We start from the raw sequence: 22994 nt of genomic DNA on the forward strand, positions 1-22994 counted from the left end.
CTATTTCAACATACTATTTTGGGATTTAAGAAATTCACTTCAGATGTGTCAAAGTTAACATTGATGTGTGTATATCTGTGGTTTTGTGTATATGTTAAAGTATATGTGAGGTGGCAGAAGTAATGTCAAAATCACAACTTTGAGAAAAACCTTCAAGTTCAATGAAATCTGTGTTGGCATAAATTGCTCTCCAATTTAATAGTGATAAAAGGCACATGAAAAGACTATACAGTTACTTTCAAAACAAGCATTTTCCAAGTTCCAGGAAATGAATGTATTTGTATAAAAACACTTGACAATTGTAAGAGCCTTTTTATCAGTTTACCAAACAATTGACTATTAAGATCTCTTTGCTTGCACAAGCTTTCAAAGACATATGATATATGGTCACCCCTTTGCCACTGACATGTTATGAAGAGATGGAGGGGACAGCATACTACTATAATTTTATGGCAGATTTAGTTTTGGTAATTTGAAATCTCTTTAAAATACACTCAAAGTGCTCCCTATCTAAAGGAGCTCTACAAACCGTAATTTTGTCCAGTGAAGGATTCGTAACACATAGTTACCACTGGTTTATTCTTGCAAATCAGAGTTTTTGAGGTTTTTGGTAGCCTCATACTGGCTGAGAATTTGATTGTGAGCAGGAAATGTTCTTTCTTTAGCCATCCTAGAAAAAAAAATGGTACCACAAAAGTCTCTGGTGGCAGATAAGAGTGCTGCCAAGTGGAACCATATGTTGTTTGGGGATTATAATTTATATTTCAACATAGTATTATGGAATTTATGAAATTAACTTCAGATATATCAAAGTTAACATTGATGTGTGTATATATGTGGATATGTGTATATGTTAAAAGATATGGGAGGTGGAAGTTATATAGAAATCAATTTTTTTTTTCTCTGAAAAGAAAACTCCTCTTTGCATCATGGTCAGGAGTCTTTGTCCTCATAGGAATTGAATACATATACTTTTTTTTCCTTCCTACACTAAAATAGTGTCTTAGAACTCTTTCTCCTTTCTTCCTTTTAAAATTATGTAAGATACCTTCTCTGAACTTGTACATTTTTTCTGGAACACCTGCTTCTTCGCTTTTAAAATTCCTAGAAGCATAGATAACATATTTAAATATCTATATGAATTAAATCTAAAGTGTCTAGATGTTTCCGTTTTTAATGTTTAAATCAAAGCTTTTTGTAAATGGAAATTTAAAAAATTTTGAAATTTTTGGGAGATCTTTTAAAAAATTGGTTAGTGCAGTATTTTAAGTATATCACGGGGACTTCCCTAGTGGCTCAGATGGTAAAGAATCTGCCTGTAATGCAGGAGACCTTGGTTTAAGTCCTGGGTCAGGAAAATCCCCTGGAGGAGGGCATGGCAACCCACTCCAGTGTTCTTACCTGGAGAATTCCAGGGACAGAGAAGCCTGGTGGGCTACAGTCCACAGGGTCACAAAGAGTGGGACATGACTGAGTGACTGATACTTCAGGTATATTATATACACATATATACTTCACTATATTAAGTATGTAAGTAAGTACTGGCTTTATTTTAAAGCTCATTTTGATTAAGTGATATAATAGTATCCTTTCTCATTTAAAAAACCGAACTGCTAAAAGAGTTTAAAAGAATTTTGAAAATATTAAATGAGTTAAGTAGTTTCAGCAACACCTTTATCTCAGATTTCTATACAGAATTAATTTATTAATTTTGTAAAATGATTAGAGCTAGAGCAGATGTTTTTACATTTAGAAAAAATTCAGCAATATGTGTATGGAATATGTTGTATTATATTTACCTAAAAATTTCTGATTTAACACATTAAATGCACATTTCTTTCTCTTAAAAAATTCATTAAGCATATTCATATACTGATCTTTTCACTGGGGAACTTTAAATAAAGTTCATTATTTATTTAATACTTTTCAATTTGGGATATACTTCAAGTGATTTATTTATCCTTGGCCGGTTGCCACTTGAGACTCTTTCTGTTTTATGAAGCTAACTTAAATGATCATTTAATCAGGAATTACTGGTATTCAGTTCAGTTCAGTTGCTCAGTTGTGTCCGACTCTTTGTGACCCCGTGAACCACAGCACGCCAGGCCTCCCTGTCCATCACCAACTCCCGGAGTCCACCCAAACCCATGTCCATTGTGTTGGTGATGCCATCCAACCGTCTCATCCTCTGTATTAGTTATGTTTTATTTTATTTCTAGTGTATGGAGGGTCGTGCAGCCCTGTGATGACCAGGTTCCATGGAGGTTGGGGGGAGGCCGTCATCTAGGAGAAGGCTGGGAAGGGTCAGCCTGGAGTGGAGGTGGGATTTGGGCAGATGGAAATGTTCTCCTGGAATGAATTGGCAGAAGTAAGTTCTTACCGATTTAAATACATTTTTGACTAATTGAAGGGAGGCATTACTAAACTCAGGGCTGAATAAAGCATTTCACGCACCCTGTAAGGAGTGATTAAATCAGAGGAGCTTTCCTACTTTAAAATCAGAGAGAAGATATAAGTGTAGACTTTCAGGAAAAGTTTAATTTTTGTATAAAACTGAAGACATTTTGATAAAATATGAAATTTAGTAAAATTTACAATTATTTGTTTGTGTTACTCCCCACCAAAAAATTGTGTATGAGTTTTTGTGTTTTTTTTTTGTTTTTTTTTTTAACTCTTGAGGTGTTTATTCAATCACTAGTTATTATAGAGCAGAGGTCCTAACCTCCAGGTCGCGGACTGGTACCACCTGCCAGATCAGTGTTGGCTTTAGGTTAGAAATTAAGTGCACACTCTTTACAATAGCTAGGACATGGAAGCAACCTAGATGTTCATGGGCAGATGAATGGATAAGGAAGTTGTGGTACATATACACGATGGAATATTACTCAGCTATAAAAAGGAATGCACTTGAGTCAGTTCTAATGAGGTGGATGAACCTGGAGCCTATTATACCAAGTGAAATAAGTCAGAAAGAGAAAGAGAAATACTGTATATTAACACATAGATATGGAATTTAGAATGATGGTACCAACGATCCTACATGCAAGGCAGCAAAGGAGACACAGATTTAAAAAACAGACTTTTGGACTCTGTGGGAGAAGGTGAGGGTGGGATGATCTGAGAGAATAGCATTGAAACATGTGTATTACCATATGTGAAACAGATGACCAGTGCAAGTTCAATGCATGAAGCAGGGCAACCAAGGCCAGTGCTCTGGGACAACCCAGAAGGATGGGGAGGGGAGAGAGGTGGGAGGGGGGTTCAGGATGGGGGGACACATGTATACCTGTGGCTGATTCATGTTGATGTATGGCAGAAACCATCACAATATTGTAATTATCCTCCAACTTAAATTAATTAATTAAAAAAGAGAAATAAAGTGCAAAATAAATGTAAGGTGCTTGTAGCATCCCGAAACCCACCCTCTCCACCCCTGATCTGTGGAAAAACTGTCTTCCACCAGATCAGTCCCTGGTGCCAAAAAGGTGGGGGACCACTGATGTAGAGGATAGAAACCCAATTGTATATGAGTTGAAAGCAAAATGATGCTGAAGCTGAAACTCCAATACTTTGGCCACCTCATGCGAAGAGTTGACTCATTAGAAAAGACCCTGATGCTGGGAAGGATTGGGGGCAGGAGGAGAAGGGGACGACAGAGGATGAGATGGCTGGATGGCATCACCGACTCGATGGACCTGAGTTTGAGTAAACTCCGGGAGTTGGTGATGGACAGGGAGGCCTGGCGTGCTGCGATTCATGCGGTTGCAGAGTCGGACACGATTGAGTGACAGAACTGAACTGAACTGAAAGCAAAATAAATAAATAAATGAAGATCATTAGCTTTAAAATTACATACCTATTGATCATATAAAATGTAAACATAAACACTCTGCTGTTATTTTTTTTTGCTTGGTAACCATGTGCTTCAAAATCTGGCTCCATCCTTCCTGGGATTCACAAGGCCTGCTTCCATTGTGTTGTTTATTTAGGCTTTGCGGCTCTTCTCAAAATTAAACAAGTGTTTATCTGGTTCTTTGAAACAGTGACAAGCCAAAGAAGATACAGAAAAATGGTTGGAGAGGAAGAAAGGTTATCCTGCTCTGATGCTTCCTCTGTTTCCTCTTTTCTGCTGCCCTTTTTTGTCTTCACATACTTAAACCAAACTCAGAACTTACTGAGATTTTTCTGGGAACCAAGCGAGACAAGGAAAAGAGGTTACAACTGCTGTCTGACCCCTAATGCTGTGATGCTGTTTTCTGAGTACTACTAGCAGTTTCAAGTCAAAAGTGCTCATCAGAGCAACCCTTGACTGTCTTAATTCGTGTGTGTAGACTTCTGTTAGTGTTGTTACTATCTGTTTTGTATCAGGCTTGCTAGCTAATTTCCTTGTTTATTAGCTAAGTGATTTTCTTAACGGCTCTCCTTTTGACAAACGAAGAAATCTTCCCTGCTCTGAGGGGGAAAACCGAGTTTGAAAACTCATGTCTAAAGGGACAAGGAACATCTGTATCCTTGCTGCTGCTGTGTGGTTGATGTGGGGGAAAATCTGGTGACTGACCTTGATTCTAGTCACAAAAATATGCATGATTTGGCCTTTTTCCATAAGACAAATAGCAACAGTCTCCAGTTAAAGCAGGGATTCAATTTCCTTTGTTTTGAGTGTGGAAAAGGGAATTGTTTCCAAACCTTAATATCAGCAGGCTTAGTGAATTTTTTTTTTCCTGAAATATTTTAGATACTCCATTTCAACAGAAGCATTTTGTTTGAATTCATATTTTATTAACTAGGAGTTATTTTGTTTAATTTATACCTGAAGATTTAGAGGCCTGCAATGTCATTTTTAAGGGAGAGATGTCTTTTTAATAAATAATTAAACAAAACCCAGGGGAATCAATAAAAACTACCGAGGTCTGAGAATAGATTTCGGAATAGGGCCCCTGGAAGGGACACTGGCAATTATACTGTGGAGCCAGCTTAAGATTTCTGCTAACAGGTTTAGACTAGCTCAAGTCCATGAGAACTGGAACCTCTAGAACTAGACGTCTGTGATCCCACTGACCCTTTATGAGTTCAGTCATCAAGGGTTGCCCTGGATCCATATTAGGAACCACATTTATAGGTGAATAGTCTAGCACTCTTACAGACCCATCTCTGCCCCTACCCCCAAGAATCTGAATCTGTCATGGCACCAAAATGTGTATCTCAGAGCTTTGGCAGAGAGATTGGGTATTTGCAGTTCCACACAGCAGAAATCCGTCTTTTAAGTAAGGTAAGAAAATGTGAGCTTCCCCGTTTTTAAGTAGGAGTCATCTTTGCTCTTGCAAACCAGGTTATGATTCTGTTACCTTTTTATTTTTGTTCATTAAGCACCATCGTCAGCCAGCTAAGTTTAGAGGAAACAGTGAAAGAAAAAGCATCTCTCCATCCTTGCATTTGACTGTCCCTGTAAGTTTGCCCTTTCCAGTTTCTTTCCTTTTGTTTCCCCATCCTATTTAGGACCTCGCCTCTTATAAAGCATGTTTCCCTCACTGAAGAGTAGTCACCTGCTATCTATAAAACGAATCTCTTAAGCAACTGCGTGGTTTTAAACAAATAACCTCATTCCATGAGGCTTACTAGGGAGACCCTACATATTTTAGTTACCAAGGGACATCTCTGCATATTTTCAGAATCTCTAAAATAAACAAATTAAAAAAAAAACTACCCCCAAAAAGACTTCTGATACACATATACACAATTATTGTTAAGGCAGCAATCTAGTGGACAAGGCAGATTTCATTGCTATGTTAATCTCATGGTAAGTAGGGTTTTGACTGGTTGTGTGCAGATCTGATTTCTGGAAATGTTTTCTTACTTGTAAGATGGCAGTAAGATATTACCGCCATCATAAAGTTGTTATGAGAATTAAATGCATTAAGATGCATCAAGCACTTAGCTTAGTACCTGGGTGTATGAAGTGCCAAGTGGCCAATTATCTAATAATTGCTCACAGAATCTATTAGTAGAAAACCGATAGAAAGCCATTCACTTCATTGCCAAGCTTCAAAAGGTTAAATGAGATAGACTTGTGAACTCTATTTGATGTCCAGTAGCACAGTGCCTCTTGTTTGGCTTCTTCTACCCAAATAGACTTAAAGAATGTATTAAAGATACAAAGAGACTGTTGGATCAGTCCCCAGAAGACTGTTGAATGGTAAGCGAGAATGTCCTAAGTATCCCTGGAATCACACCGAGTGTCTTCCTTTCATCAGAGATAAAGAGAGGAATAGCCATATAGTGTAGGCTATTCTATGTGGTCTTTTCTCTCATAGTAGACATGGGACTTTGTTTCACTAATGTGAATGTTCTAAATTATATGACCATCATTAAATCTGTGTTCACATTAATTTCTGACATGGTAAGTGTTTTTCTCTTTGAGATATCACATTTTTAGACATTTAGAATATGACCTCACCCATTTTACGTTGGGAACACCGTATGTGAAATAATTTTGAAGGGCATTTTATTTCCTAGGATGTATTTTCAGCAGGTGGCTAATGGCTTTTGACCTGCTGTAGCAGCATACGGAACTGAATGCTAGACAGAGTATGTTTCAAAAGCTCCATTTCCATTTTACATAATGACGTGCAGTAATTCTTTTTGAGATTGCCTTGCATATTTTTCCAAGTAGTTATTAATGGAGACATGTGAGTTTGGTAGGAGAGAGAAGAAAAAATTAGGATGCTCCAGCATGTAGGTTTGAAGACTATTTAAATATATTCGTACTGGTAAAAATACAAGTATTTTCATAAATAATATCAGATCTAATATAGGCTAAAAGCCATATCAAGTACATGGTGTCAACCTTCTACCTTTCTCATATCTTTGGGCCATTGCTATGAAAAGTCACACATTTCAATCCACTCACTTTTCCCTTCATAATTTTCATTTTCTCTTGAAAGGTATGCAGTTTATTCCATGGGCTGTTTTCATAGAGCCTTTAAGAATTATCCATACTAAATAATAATTTGCAATTGTTATGTGAAAGCAGACAATGGCTAAGATTGCTCAGGGTACCCAGGTTGGCAATTTTAGGTCACTGTCAAGGTTAGTTTCAAATTCAGTATTTTATACAATCACAGTCTTTGCAATCCTACACCACATCATTTATACATTGACTAACTCTCCAGTTTATGCTTAGTTAGTTTTTTGAGGTGAAGATGTGTATGCAGCTTGGTTAATGCCCAAAGGCCTTGTGGAGGGGGTGACTGTGAAAAAATGGCAATATAAAGAGTTATATTTCCCGTACTGAACATATTAGAGCTGGCATTTTGCCACTGAACTATATGATGAGGGAGGAATATTGTTTGTGTACTTTGCATTTAAGACTTAATTTCTGAGGCTGAGTTCTAATTTATTTATTCCCTTAGGTAATTACTGGTTTTCGAGATGCAAAAGAAGTATATTATTGGATTTTTTTTAATGGTTAAACTTGTATCATAGATGTCCTTTCTTTAAATTTAGGCCCTGAAAATTCTCGCACATCAAAGTAGCTTGTGCTTCTCATTTGCAGCTAGAGAGTTAATCATCTTTCAATAATGCTTTGAAGTTAGCTTTTCTTCTTCTTTTTTTCTTAGCCCAGCATGAGTTCATGAATAAAACTAACCACCCCATAGGTATAGCATATTATTGTACTTGCCTATGGGTCTTGCTAATAAAAATTCAAATTCTGGTTAGTTTGCTGGGATCAAATCAAGGTGGTAGATGGCATACTTTTCTCCTTTATGAAGCCTTCTTGCAGAAAATAGAAGCGGGGGGAAAGAAAGAATGGGGTGGAGGGAAAGGACAAAGCAATTCAGGGTTAAATATATTTTAGCTTTTCTGTCTATGTTGTGATAAGTCTGGAGGTTTTTACGTCTCATTGCCCTGGAATCCTTAAAAATAAAATTCCTATTTAGGATTAACCTCCAAAAAATTCCTATTCTTTAGTTAATGTGTATGAATCTGCTGTTGTGTGGGTGAGGTAACAATAACAACAGTGGAACTAACTTAATTTGATAATGTGTACGTGTGTATTTTTAAATGCAGCTAGATGGGATGCCTGTCAGCTGAAAAACAGAGTAGGTGATGACTACTAGGTAGGTGATTGCTACCATAATCTGAAATTCTGGCAGTTGCTAAAATCGTCAGCTTGCTTATAAGATGACCTCATCACTGAATCAAATAGGGTTTGGCATTTTAACAAATGTTTTCCACCAACATCAGTACAGAAAAGAATTGCGCCTGGATGCTTCCTTCAGAAAGTGGCATGAGAATTTATAAACGAGAGAACATACTGGAACTAGCGTGATGACAGTACAAGACACCCCGTCCCAGAATCAAGCCCTGTTGGAAAGACCTTAAAGTGCAGTTGTTGCTCTGCTGTTTAGTTGCCAAGTTGTGTCTGACTCTTTGTGACCCCATGTAGCTTGTCCGGCTCCTCTGTGCATGGGATTTCCCAGGCAAGAATACTGGAGTAGATTGCCATTTCCTTCTCCAGGGGGTCTTCCGGACCCAAGGAGCGAACCTGCATCTCCTGCATTGTCAGGAAGAATCTTTACCCCTGTGCCACCTTCAGTTCAGTTCAGTTTAGTTCAGTCACTCAGTCGTGTCCGACTGTTTGTGACTCCATGAATCACAGCATGCCAGGCCTCCCTGTCCATCACCAACTCCCGGAGTTTACCCAAACCCATGCCCATCGAGTCAGTGATGCCATTCAGCCATCTCATCCTCTGTTGTCCCTTTCTCCTCCTGCCCCCAATCCCTCCCAGCATCAGGGTCTCTTCCAATGAGTCAGCTCTTCGCATCAGGTGGCCAAAGTATTGGAGTTTCAGCTTCAGCATCAGTCCTTCCAATGAACACCCAGGACTGATCTCCTTTAGGATGGACTGGTTTGATCTCCTTGCAGTCCAAGGGACTCTCAAGAGTCTTCTCCAACACCATAGTTCAAAAGCATCAATTCTTCAGTGGTCAGCTTTCTTCACAGTCCAATTCTCACATCCATACATGACCACTGGAAAAACCATAGCCTTGACTAGACGGACTTTTGTTGGCAAAGTAATGTTTCTGCTTTTTAATATGCTATCTAGGTTGGTCATAACTTTCCTTCCAAGGAATAAGCATCTTTTAATTTCATGGCTGCAGTCACCATCCGCAGTGATTTTGGAGCCCCAAAAAATAAAGTCTGACACTGTTTCCACTGTCTCCCCATCTATTTCCCATGAAGTGATTGGGACCAGATGCCATGATCTTAGTTTTCTGAATGTTAAGCTTTAAGCCAACTTTTTCACTCTCCTCTTTCACTTTCATCAAGAGGCTTTTTAGTTCCTCTTCACTTTCTGCCATAAGGGTGGTGTCATCTGCATATCTGAGGTTATTGATATTTCTCCCAGCAATCTTGATTCCAGCTTGTGCTTCATCCAGCCCAGCATTTCTCATGATGTACTCTGCATGTAAGTTAAATAAGCTACCTTAGTGGAATACAAATAAGGAGCGTATATAGCAAATTACTTGTATATGTGACAGTAGATAAGAGTGTGTGTGGTCTCAGTGAGATACCCAAGTTTGGTTCCCAGTTCTGACTATTTGGTCACTTTGGGCAAATAAGTTATTCTTTCTGAGCATCAGATTTCTTAACTGTGAAATAGGAGTGGTGATGGTATCTAATCATATTATTATGCTGAGAAATAACAAATATTTGAAACAAAATAAAAATATTTAAATAAAGGAAAATACTTAAGAATATATTTGCAAATATTTTAAAACTTACAACAAAGAAGTATAATTCCAAAGCCTTAGAAATCTGTCACATTTATGTATTTTGCAAATGATGGGACACATTGTTACACAGGCCACAGCTGGCCTCAGAATTCTGTCTAACCCAGAACAGCAGGAAGCTTCTATTTTGTAGACATTGGCACTCAGCATGCAACATCTGTGTTTTCCCTGAGCCAGTCAAGTGCTACCTGTCTTCCTTCTTTTTTCTGTCTTTGCTAACAGTCTCCCTAATGCAAATATCAATGCAGTTACTTGGAAAAGTGGGAATGGAGAGATTCCTGCTTGGTTATCCATAATCGTCATTTTCAGACACCGTGGTGAGTACTTTGCAGAAGATTGTGTTGAGGCCCAGATTTGTATTTCTAGATCTATTCTCTACCCCAGGCTCCATTCATTAATTACTTTATTACTTTGACTCCAATTTACGAATAGGAGTCAACACTGGTTGGTCACTGTTCACTCTCCTTCAATCACACCGGGCTTCCTTGAACATTCCTTGAACATTCTGAGCTCTTTTTTGTCTTGGGGCCTTTGTTCTTGGTGGTCTCTGAGTCTGGAAGGATCTGTGATTTTATCTTATGCATCCTTCTCCTTGTTCAAAGGCCATTTCTGCTGAGATGGAGGTGACAACTCTAAGTCATTCTCCCATCTAGTCATCCTATATGTTTCTTCAGAGTCTTTTTCCATATATATCAGATTATGGTGTTCATTTAATGGTTTGCTGTTTTATCTCCTGACCCAGATTGCAGGCTCCGTGAAATCAGCATCCTTGTGTGGTTCAGTCAGCAGTCTTTCCCTGGTACCTGCCTCCGCGCCTGGCTCACAGGAGTGCTCGGAACAACGTTCAGAGGTATGGTTATTCCCTTCTTTATTTCATAGTTGAGAGAAGCGATGCCCAGGAAGTTTCAATATCAATAGCTTGCCCAAGATCTCAGGGGTTAGAGGTGGCTGAGCTGGGGTTTAGACTCAGTGCTGTGAGTGCTCAGTGCTAGAATCCTGTGCCGCAATGGTTGCCTTTCCTTAGCTGAAGGTCGGGGATGTCAGTGGGAGGCACGGGGCCCTGTGGCTCCTGGAACTTCCTTTGAATCCCAGGGTAGCAGTTATTGCTTTTTCTACAGCCTTGTCAGAGAAGAGTTGGTCCTGATGACTTTCTGTTCTGGTATCCTGGGCTTATCTTCTCTTCCCTTTTCCTCCTTGATTCAGTGCCCAAGACATGGTTGATTAATATTTTATAAGAATGCATGCAATCCTTTACTGCTTGGGAAAAACAGTGAAACGCCAAATTTTAAAGACACTCCCTGAGGGTTGGAATCCATGGATTTGAACACAGATGGAATTTTCCACCTGGCCAGGGTCCATCTTTTTTATTTACATGCTGTTTTTTTGAGCAATTTTTTTTTTTTTAAACTTGACAATGGTTACAGCTATACCTTTCTTTTTCTGAGTTTGTGCTAACAACACAGGTAAAACTTTGGCTCTACTTGGCTCCTGTTGAATAAATAGTTCCACCTCCTTGCCTTTCTGCCCCATTGCCTGACCCCCTTGCAAGATGTGGTGGGGAAACTGGGCTCTTTATGTTGCCTTAACCAGATACGCTATAGAATAAACAGGCAGTCTTGCAATGTATATCGTTAAAATGTATAAATGTGTTTCAGCTATTTGATGGAAGAGGAAAGAAGAAAAATCAAACCAGGACAGTTGATTAAAAAGGGATAATCCCCTGCATTTCATAAGCAACACCCAGCAGATTATAGAGGGGTCAGTTATTGGTGCTCTTTAAGCTAGGACCTTTGGTGTGTGTTGCTGTATTTGTTTTTTTTTTAATTTTTTAATTTTTTTTCATTTATTTTTATTAGTTGGAGGCTAATTACTTCACAACATTGCAGTGGGTTTTGTCATATATTGACATGAATCAGCCATGGAGTTACATGTATTCCCCATCCTGATCCCCCCTCCCACCTCCCTCTCTACCCGATTCCTCTGGGTCTTCCCAGTGCACCAGGCCCAAGCACTTGTCTCATGCATCCCACCTGGACTGGTGATCTGTTTCACCATAGATAATATACATGCTGTTCTCTCGAAACATCCCACCCTCGCCTTTTCCCACAGAGTCCAAAAGTCTGTTCTGTACATCTGTGTCTCTTTTTCTGTTTTGCATATAGGGTTATCATTACCATCTTTCTAAATTCCATATATATGTATTAGTATGCTGTAATGTTCTTTATCTTTCTGGCTTACTTCACTCTGTATAATGGGCTCCAGTTTCATCCATCTCATTAGAACTGATTCAAATGAATTCTTTTTAACGGCTGAGTAATATTCCATGGTGTATATGTACCACAGCTTCCTAATCCATTCGTCTGCTAATGGGCATCTAGGTTGCTTCCATGTCCTGGCTATTATAAACAGTGTTGTGATGAACATTGGGGTGCATGTGTCTCTTTCAGATCTGGTTTCCTCAGTGTGTATGCCCAGGAGTAGGATTGCTGGGTCATATGGCAGTTCTATTTCCAGTTTTTTAAGAAATCTCCACACTGTTTTCCATAGTGGCTGTACTAGTTTGCATTCTCACCAACAGTGTAAGAGGGTTCCCTTTTCTCCACACCCTCTCCAGCATTTATTGCTTGTAGACTTTTGGATAGCAGCCATCCTGACTGGCGTGTAATGGTACCTCATGGTGGTTTTGATTTGCATTTCTCTAATAATGAGTGATGTTGAGCATCTTTTCATGTGTTTGTTAGCCATCTGTATGTCTTCTTTGGAGAAATGTCTGTTTAGTTCTTTGGCCCATTTTTTTATTGGGTCATTTATTTTTCTGGAATTGAGCTGCAGGAGTTGCTTGTATATTTTTGAGATTAATCCTTTGTCTATTTCTTCATTTGCTATTATTTTCTCCCAATCTGACGGCTGTCTTTTCACCTTACTTATAGTTTCCTTTGTTGTGCAAAAGCTTTTAAGTTTCATTAGGTCCCATTTGTTTATTTTTGCTTTTATTTCCAGTATTCTGGGTGGTGGGTCATAGAGGATCCTGCTGTGATTAATGTTGGAGAGTGTTTTGCCTATGTTCTCCTCTAGGAGTTTTATAGTTTCTGGTCTTACATTTAGATCTTTAATCCATTTTGACTTTAATTTTGTGTATGGTATTAGAAAGTGTTCTAGTTTCAATCTTTTACAAGTGGTTGACCAGTTTTCCCAGCACCACTTATTAAAGAGGTTGTCTTTTTTCCATTGTATATCCTTGCCTCCTTTGTCAAAGATGAGGTGTCTATAGGTTCGTGGATTTATCTCTGGGCTTTCTATTCTGTTCCATTGATCTATATTTCTGTTTTTGTGCCAGTACCATACTGTCTTGATGACTGTGACTTTGTAGTAGAATCTGAAGTCAGGCAGGTTGATTCCTCCAGTTCCATTCTTCTTTCTCAAGATTACTTTGGCTATTTGAGGTTTTTTGTATTTCCATACAAATTGTGAAATTATTTGTTCTAGTTCTGTGAAAAATACCCTTGGTAGCTTGATAGGGATTGCATTGAATCTATAGATTGCTTTGGGTAGAATAGCCATTTTGACAGTATTGATTCTTCCAATCCATGAACACGGTATGTTTCTCCATCTGTTTGTGTCCTCTTTGATTTCTTTCATCAGTGTTTTATAGTTTTCTATGTATAGGTCTTTTGTTTCTTTAGGTAGATATACTCCTAAGTATTTTATTCTTTTTGCTGCAATGGTGAATGGTATTGTTTCCTTAATTTCTCTTTCTGTTTTCTCATTGTTAGTGTATAGGAATGCAAGGGATTTCTGTGTGTTAATTTTATATCCTGCAACTTTACTATATTCATTGATTAGCTCTAGTAATTTTCTGGTAGAGTCTTTAGGGTTTTCTATGTAGAGGATCATGTCATCTGCAAACAGTGAGAGTTTCACTTCTTCTTTTCCTATCTGGATTCCTTTTACTTCTTTTTCGGCTCTGATTGCTGTGGCCAAAACTTCCAAAACTATGTTGAATGGTAGTGGTGAGAGTGGGCACCCTTGTCTTGTTCCTGATTTCAGGGGAAATGCTTTCAATTTTTCACCATTGAGGGTAATGCTTGCTGTGGGTTTGTCATATATAGCTTTTATTATGTTGAGGTATGTTCCTTCTATTCCTGCTTTCTGGAGAGTTTTAATCATAAATGGGTATTGAATTTTGTCAAAGGCTTTCTCTGCATCTATTGAGATAATCATATGGTTTTTATCTTTCAATTTGTTAATGTGGTGTATTATATTGATTGATTTGTGGATATTAAAGAATCCTTGCATTCCTGGGATAAAGCCCACTTGGTCATGGTGTATGATTTTTTTTAATATGTTGTTGGATTCTGTCTGCTAGAATTTTGTTAAGGATTTTCACATCTATGTTCATCAGTGATATTGGCCTGTAGTTTTCTTTTTTTTTTTTGTGGCACCTTTGTCTGGTTTTGGAATTAGGGTGATGGTGGCCTCATAGAATGAGTTTGGAAGCTTACCTTCATCTGCAATTTTCTGGAAGAGTTTGAGTAAGATAGGTGTTAGCTCTTCTCTAAATTTTTGGTAGAATTCAGCTGTGAAGCCATCTGGTCCTGGGCTTTTGTTTGCTGGAAGATTTCTGATTACAGTTTCGATTTCCTTGCTTGTGATGGGTCTGTTAAGATCTTCTATTTCTTCCTGGTTCAGTTTTGGAAAGTTATACTTTTCTAAGAATTTGTCCATTTCATCCTAGTTGTCCATTTTATTGGCATAGAGCTGCTGGTAGTAGTCTCTTATGATCCTTTGTATATCAGTGTTGTCTGTTGTGATCTCTCCATTTTCATTTCTAATTTTGTTAATTTGGTTCTTCTCTCTTTGTTTCTTAATGAGTCTTGCTAATGGTTTGTCAATTTTGTTTAGTTTTTCAAAAAACCAGCTTTTAGCTTTGTTGATTTTTGCTATGGTCTCTTTAGTTTCTTTTGCATTTATTTCTGCCCTAAATTTTAAGATTTCTTTCTTTCTACTAACCCTGGGGTTCTTTTTTTTTTTTTTTTTTTTAACCCTGGGGTTCTTCATTTCTTCCTTCTCTAATTGCTTTAGGTGTAGAGTTAGGTTATTTATTTGACTTTTTTCTTGTTTCTTGAGGTAAGCCTGTAATGCTATGAACCTTCCCCTTAGCACTGCTTTTACAGAGTCCCATAGGTTTTGGGTTGTTGTGTTTTCATTTTCATTCATTTCTATGCATATTTTGATTTCTTTTTTGATTTCTTCTATGATTTGTTGGTTATTCAGAAGCGTGTTATTTAGCCTCCATATGTTTGAATTTTTAATAATTTTTTTCCTGTAATTGAGATCTAATCTTACTGCACTGTGGTCAGAAAAGATGACTGGAATGATTTCAATTTTTTTGAATTTACCAAGACTAGATTTATGGCCCAGGATGTGATCTGTTCTGGAGAAGGTTCCGTGTGCACTTGAGAAAAAGGTGAAGGTGATTGTTTTGGGGTGAAATGTCCTATAGATATCAATTAGGTCTAGCTGGTCCATTGTGTCATTTAATGTTTGTGTTTCCTTGTTAATTTTCTGTTTAGTTGATCTATCCATAGTTGTGAGTGGGGTATTAAAGTCTCCCACTATTATTGTGTTACTATTAATTTCCTCTTTCATACTTGTTAGCAATTGCCGTACATATTGCAGTGCTCCTATGTTGGGTGCATATATATTTATAATTGGTATATCTTCTTCTTGGATTGACCCTTTGATCATTATGTAGTGTCCTTCTTTGTCTCTTTTTACATCCTTTATTTGAAAGTCTATTTTATCTGAAATGAGTATTGTGACTCCTGCTTTCTTTTGTTCTCCATTTGCGTGAAATATTTTTTTCTAGCCCTTCACTTTTAGTCTGTATATGTCTCTTGTTTTGAGGTGGGTCTCTTGTAGACAGCATATATAGGGGTCTTGTTTTTGTATCCATTCAGCCAATCTTTGTCTTTTGGTTGGGGCATTCAACCCATTTACATTTAAGGTAATTATTGATAGGTGTGGTCCTGTTGCCATTTACTTTGTTGTTTTGGGTTCATGTTTATGCACCCTTTCTGCATTTCCTGTCTAGAGAAGATCCTTTAGCATTTGTTGAAGAGCTGGTTTGGTGGTGCTGAATTCTCTCAGCTTTTGCTTGTCTGTAAAGCTTTTGAATTCTCCTTCATATCTGAGTGAGATCCTAGCTGGGTACAGTAATCTAGGTTGTAGGTTATTCTCTTTCATTACTTTAAGTATGTCCTGCCATTCCCTTCTGGCCTGGAGGGTTTCTATTGATAGATCAGCTGTTATCCTTATGGGAATCCCTTTGTGTGTTATTTGTTGTTTCTCCCTTGCTGCTTTTAATATTTGTTCTTTGTGTTTGATCTTTGTTAATTTGATTAATATGTGTCTTGGGGTGTTTCACCTTGGGTTCATCCTGTTTGGGACTCTCTGGGTTTCTTGGACTTGGGTGGCTATTTCCTTCCCCATTTTAGGGAAGTTTTCAGCTATTATCTCCTCGAGTATTTTCTCATGGCCTTTCTTTTTGTCTTCTTCTTCTGGGACTCCTATGATTCGAATGTTGGGGCATTTCACATTGTCCCAGAGGTCCCTGAGGTTGTCCTCATTTCTTTTGATTCTTTTTTCTTTTTTCCTCTCTGCATTATTTATTTCCACCATTTTATCTTCTACCTCACTTATCCTATCTTCTGTCTCCGTTATTCTACTCTTGGTTCCCTCCAGAGTGTTTTTGATCTCATTTATTGCATTATTCATTTTTAATTGACTCTTTTTTATTTCTTCTAGGTCTTTATTAAACATTTCTTGCATCTTCTCAATCTTTGTCTCCAGGCTATTTATCTGTAACTCCATTTTGTTTTCAAGATTTTGGATCATTTTTATTATCATTATTCTAAATTCTTTTTCAGGTAGATTCCCTATCTCCTCCTCTTTTGTTTGATTTGGTGGGCATTTTTCATGTTCCTTTACCTGTTGGGTATTTCTCTGCCTTTTCATCTTGTTTAGATTGCTGTGTCTGGAGTGGGCTTTCTGTATTCTGGAGGTCTGTGGTTCCTTTTTATTGTGGAGGTTTCACCCAGTGGGTGGGGTTGGACGATTGGCTTGTCAGGGTTTCCTGGTTAGGGAAGCTTGTGTCAGTGTTCTGGTGTGTGGAACTAGATTTCTTCTCTCTGGAGTGCAATGGAGTGCCCAGTAATGAGTTTTGAGATGGGTCTATGTGTTAGGTGTGACCTTGGGCAGCCTGTATGTTGACGTTCAGGGCTATGTTCCTGCATTGCTGGAGAATTTGCATGGTATGTCTTGCTCTAAAACTTATTGGCTCTTGGGTGATGGTTGATTTCGGTGTAGGTATGGAGGCTTTTGGACGGTCTCTTATTACTTAATGTTCCATGTAGTCAGGAGTTTTCTGGTGTTCTCAGGATTTGGGCTTAAGTCTCCTGCCTATGGATTTCAGTTTTATTCTTCCAGTAGTCTCAAGACTTCTGCAACTATACAGCACTGATAATAAAACTTCTTGGTTAATGGTGAAAATATTCTCCCCAGTGAGGGACACCCAGAGAGGTTCACAGAGTTACATGAAGAAGAGGAGAGGGAAGAGGGAGATAGAGATGAGCAGGAGGAGAAAAGGGGGGACTCAAGAGGAGAGAGACAGATCTACACAGTTGTCTGTTCCCAGAGTGTTCTCCGTAGCCCAGACACCCACAAAGATTCACAGAATTGGATTGGGAAGAGAAGGGGAAAGGAGGAAATAGGGGTGTTCTGAGGTAGAAAACGGAGAGTCAAGATTGGGAGAGAGTAATCAACACACTCCTGAATAAAAATGGGAACTGAATATTGGATTCTTAAATATCCAAAATTTATATCACATACTGAAACACAAAGATTAAAAATCTAGCATAGAGGTTAGACTTTTTAAAATACAATATTTAAAAACAAAAACCAAAACACAAAAAAATTTTAGAAATATATATGAAGTTCAGTTTAAAAATAGGGCTTCTTTTTTTTTTTGCAAGGTTATAGTGTAATGAAAATTAAAATTAAGGAGTAGTAGAGGAGTAATAGAGGACTTTAAAAGGAAGTAAGAGAAAAAGAACAATAGAAAAAAGAAGAGAAAAAGGAAAAAAAAAACAAGAAAAAAAAGTTTTTCCTAATTAAAAAAATCATAAAACTCTATGAAAATGAAAGTTAAGGAGTAATGGGGGAGTAATAGGGAATTTTAAAAGAAAATAAAAGAGAAAAAAGAAAAAAGAAAAAAAAATTTTTAATTAAAAAAATTAAATTAAAAAATTAAATTAAAAAAAAAAGTAACAATATATCTAGGACTTTCTCTGGAGCTGTTGCAGTCAGTGTGGGTTCGGTTCGGTTTCAGATAGCTCCTTGTTCCAGCTTACACTTCTCGATATCTACAGGCCCCTTCCGGTGTAGTCAGTGTTACCTACAGGGATTTTAGTCTGTTTTTCTCTTTTTGACAATGTGAATCTGATGTTTAGAAAAGTCAAGGATTTGCCCAGTGAACCTTCTGAAGCGGTTCCCTTTGTTTATTTGGCTTCCCTTTGCCGGGCTCTTCAGTGCCTAATTTCCGCCCTGACACAGGCGGGCGGAGGTGGTCTCATTCAGGTCGCTAGTTCTGTAGCGCTGCGGGGAGGGGCTGGCGCTGCTCTCCCGTCTGCGCTGCTCAGGCTCCCAGCTGCATAGAGCGTGCCCTGCGCTGCACGCGGTTCCAGCCCTCGGGTGTTCCACATAAGCGCAGACTCGGCTGCGCCTGCGTTTTGTGCCTTCCCCGTCAGAGCGGTTCAGGCAGCCAGGAGCTTGACAGGCGCGCTCTCCCCAGGTGCGGCGCGTCTTCTGCCCTCCGCGGTCCCAGTCTCAGTTTCCGCCTGCGCGGGGTCGGGTGTGTGCGCCTTCTCCCCTCCGCGTCCCCAGCCCCAGTCCCCGCCCGCGCAGGTCAGGCGCCTGCGCCTTGTGTCTCGCCGCGACCCTCCCTGGCGGATGTCGACCATCCAGAATCTGAAGAGGTCTTTGATTAGAAAGTGGAGGCCTGTTTGCAGTGCGGCAGGGGATGCGGTCCTTGGGGCCGAGCCTGCCCCTTTCCCCTCCCCCCTGCCTCCTGCCTCCGCGGGGCTGGGCCGGTCTGCAGCCTGCGAGCTCTTCTCTGGACTTGCTCGGTCCCTTTGTTCTGCGAACTGCAGGCAGTGTGTTCAGGCCGGTTAATTTTCTCTCCCGCTTTTGCTGTCCCACAGTTCAAGTTGGTATCTCACACAAGCTCCCTCTGATTGTCCTCAGGGCACTCAGGCCCGGTCCTTACCCTGAGCAATGCCGCCCGCTCCTCTCCGTTCTGCCCCCACTTGCTGGTGGCGGATGCGGGCGTCTGGGGTACTTTTCTGCTGGGAGTTGCTTTTAGGCACGTAATCTGTGGGCTTTATTTATTCTTCCCCTCCCAGTCAGGTTGCCCTCTGAGATTCAAAAACTTCCCCCAGGCCCGCCAGTGCGAGGGTTTCCTGGTGTTTGGAAACTTCCTCTATTAAGACTCCCTTTCCGGGAGGGATCTCCGTCCTGAGCTCTTTTGTCTCTCTTTTTATCTTTTATATTTCGTCCTACCTCCTTTCGAAGACAATGGGCTGCTTTTCTGGGTGCCTGATGACCTCAGCTAGCGATCAGAAGTTGTTTTGTGAAGTTTGCTCTGCGTTCAGTTATTCTTTCCATGAATTTGTAGGAGAGAACGTGGTCTCCCGGTCCTATTCCTCCGCCATCTTGGCTCCTCCTCCGTGTTGCTGTATTTGGCCTTTTGAAAACTATTGACATCATTTGGGAACTTCAGGTAAACATGCTTAATCAGTTGAACAGAAGGAATCTTCTGTGGAACTGACTGGGTGATTAATTTAAATCCAAACTCACACAGGCCTGCCTGGTTGCCCTTTGTGACACCCTGGCACAAAAGGATTTCGTTCGGGGGCCTTGTAACCCGCATCCTGCATCAGACCCTTTCACCCTTCTGGTTTTCGTAGGCTGCAGGCACCATCTTTAACCCCTCTTATGCTTCCTTTTGTTTCACGAAAACAATGTCTGTGCTTGGATTCATACAAATGCTTTACTTTTTCCTCAGCGTTCTCTATCTATATCCCAGGGAAGAAGGTCTTTTCAAGTTCCACTAATTGACAGACGAAAATGGGAGCTTATCTCCAATTGGCTTCTTTAGAAAAACTGTGTTAGAATTTAATCCAATGCTTCCTTTGGGAATTAGAATCAAAATTAGAATCATGAAATGGTGAAATAAATGCTCGGTATTAGAGTAAGCCATCATCTATAATTCCTTTGACTTTCAGATTCAAAACATTGGAGGCTTTTATAAATCAGTGTTTCGTTTTGGGAAAACATTAAAGTTAATGGGCTCATGGGTGGGTTTAGTGGTCATATAGAGCTCTAGTCCTGGGTGTTTAAATGAAAGCAAAGTTTAAATTCTTTAAGGATAAAACTTTGAATAATTTCAGTCTATTACATGGCCTGAGAAAAGTACACATCCATTAGACACTCTCTTGAGCTTGCTCAGAGAAGAAAGCAGATGTTTGTGTGGCAGAAATGGAAGTATTGCTATCGAATGCTTTCCTAGCACACAGAACTTCAGACTGGAAAAGATCAACACCTTCATTTGCCACAACAAAAAACTAAGGCCCCCATTTAATTATTCAAGCTCTTACTTGGCCAATTTCTGCTTCCTCATCACCCAGTTGCAGCACTGTCCTGGAATACAAATGAAGCCTTTCAAAGAAGGTGGTGTGATCTGATTCTCTCTGGTTTGGTTCATTATTATTAATTGTAATAACTTTTTAATTGAGAGGCTTTTGATGTGCCAGTACTTTATACAATATCTTTATAACTACAGTATGAGGTCGTACTACTGTTTTTCTCTTTTTGACAATGTGAATCTGATGTTTTAGAAAAGTCAAGGTTTTGCCCAGAATAACTGAGCCAGTGAGATAAGATACTTTTTTTTTCCCCCCTTAGAAAAAGTAGGTTTGTTGCTGGATATAGGGAAGAGAAATGGGTACTAAGAAACGTTTCTTCCAAGCCTCATGAGTTGCCTTGAAAGTATTATGGTGATGTGAATGGCTCTGCCATGGGTCATTGGTAAGGAAAAAAATCAAGCCCATCTGGCCTCAATTCTTCAGAAATAGTGGATTCGCTGGGAGGCAATATGAGAGCATCCCCTTTCTAGCTTTTGTCAGAAGCAGTAGATTTTCAGGGGAGGAGTCTATTGGGGTACCAGAGTACCTAGAAGCTCTGTGGTTCAAGAGAAATCATTGCATCATTTTGAGATTCTGTTTTTATTTTCATTTCTGAAGGTAAAATTTCAGTTCCTACCTTACCTACCACACTGGCAGACTGGCTACTGTGGCTGACTGGTCAAAGCTTTAGAAATCCCGGCTAAATAGCCCCTTAAAAGTGGCACTTTTAACTTCCATTTGCTTCCAAATGGGCACTTGCCAATATGAATTTACTTTAGTTTAAGAAATAAGTTAAGCTCAGAGTCTTGTTGAACCCTATCACCAACTCGATGGACATGAGTTTGAGCAAGCTCCAGGAGTTGGTGATCGACAGGGAGGCCTGGTGTGCTGCAGTCCATGGGGTCGCAAAGAGTCGGACACGACTGAGCCACTGAACTGAACTGCCTAATTCTTCAATTTAAGGATTAAAGTGGTTTGTCGATGAGATTTATAATACTTTTAACAGTCAAGGGGTGATTTCTTTCATGTGTTTCTGTTTCCTGTGAAAACAGTATTGTTGCCTTCGAACTTTTGTTTTAAGTCTGAAAAATTGTAATATTATCTGGATGTCTGTCAAGGCTTCAGTCCAACTGGGAAATAAGAAGTGACATTTAGGACAGATGGAAGATCGGGTGTGGTTCTCCAGCAAGACGACATCAGAGTTTGGTGGAGCCAGGGCCGTTGCTCGGTATTTCGTCCCGGCCCCCAGCCCTGTGTTGGAGTGGCCTGATGTGGGTGTGGACTTCACAGGGCCTGTCTGTGCTTTCCTGGGGAATCCAAGGAAAGGAAGGAGTTATCAGTTAGAGAGAGAGTTTCTGGTCTTCTCTAAGGAGGCGGTGAGATTGCTCTGATCGAGAGATTTAGTGGAGTGGGAAGAGGAAATAGAATCCTCACGAGAACATGAACAATACGCTGTTTTTGTAGAATAAGAGAATAAAAACTCAATAAAGCCTGGACTTAGAAAATGAACGTTGGAGACACAAGGCCCCTTTTCCCTAAAGTAAGCATCTTTAATAAAATATAAAGTCTGGCCACCTGGGACCATCTGTCTCCCTGACACTTGGTTTCCTGCCTGAGGTCTTCCATGTTCCCGTCAGCCTCTCTAGTGGTTGGAGACCTCTTGACTTTCTCTTATTTTTGGATAGGCTTTTTTAAAAATGATGTATAAATTATTTAATTAAATTACACATGTATAAAAAGAACCAGTGCAATGAAAAAAATCAAATCAACTCATAGAGACAATTAAAACAATTACAGTATTAAGATCAAATCTGAGAACAATCAGATTTGGGTTATCGGGCCGAGGGGTGGGTGAGCACTCAGCACAGGAGCTGTGACCCAGGGCTTGCGTAGCCTCAGCATTCAGCATCGGGAGGGACTTGGAAAGACTCCTTTCTAAACTCAACCTTAAAAAAATAATCTTAACAGGCTAGCTTTCCTGTTGCACTTAGCCTCTGGCCATCCCATCTCTGGAGCAGTCGATACATACCTGCTCCCTTTGGTGTGAGTGTAGTCCAGGCAACCTTTATTTGCCCTTCCCAACCTCAATTTGTTTAGACGGGTGGATCTTCTCCCAGGAAGAGTTGTCTGAACCAACTTGGAAGTAGTCTGGCTAGTATATTAGGGTTGGGTCCCCTGCAGCTGTCATTGGTCTCCCCTGAGGGCAGGTAAGTCAGGATTGCAAGTTCAGAACACATTTAGATGAATTTCTGTCTTTTTCAGTTACATAGTAACTGAATTCATATCCATCATTAGAAAAACTTTTAAAAGTTTAAAATTATGAAATATAAAAATTGGAGGACTCTCTCAGTCTGTAATTAAAACTATCAGAAGTAACCACTCCTAGAAATTGGGTAATTAAAGGCATTTTCCAATGCATTTTCAAATAAATAAGTACATTTATTTTAAAATTTGAAT

General features: G+C 39.5%; 1 protein-coding gene across 22 annotated transcripts in view; it reads left to right on the forward strand.

Annotated features, from left to right (window-relative positions):
- Positions 1-22994, forward strand: part of PAM (peptidylglycine alpha-amidating monooxygenase) — a 308314-nt gene that overhangs the window by 38764 nt on the left and 246556 nt on the right. For all 22 annotated transcript variants that reach the window (XM_043913698.1, XM_043913701.1, XM_043913704.1 and 19 more), the window contains exon 2: positions 10538-10645. The gene's annotated coding sequence lies outside the window, so the exon portion shown is untranslated. The remainder of the gene's footprint in view (positions 1-10537; positions 10646-22994) is intronic.

This window comes from Cervus elaphus, chromosome 9 (genome assembly GCF_910594005.1).
Source record: "Cervus elaphus chromosome 9, mCerEla1.1, whole genome shotgun sequence".
In the NCBI taxonomy this organism is placed as follows: Eukaryota; Metazoa; Chordata; class Mammalia; order Artiodactyla; family Cervidae; genus Cervus; species Cervus elaphus.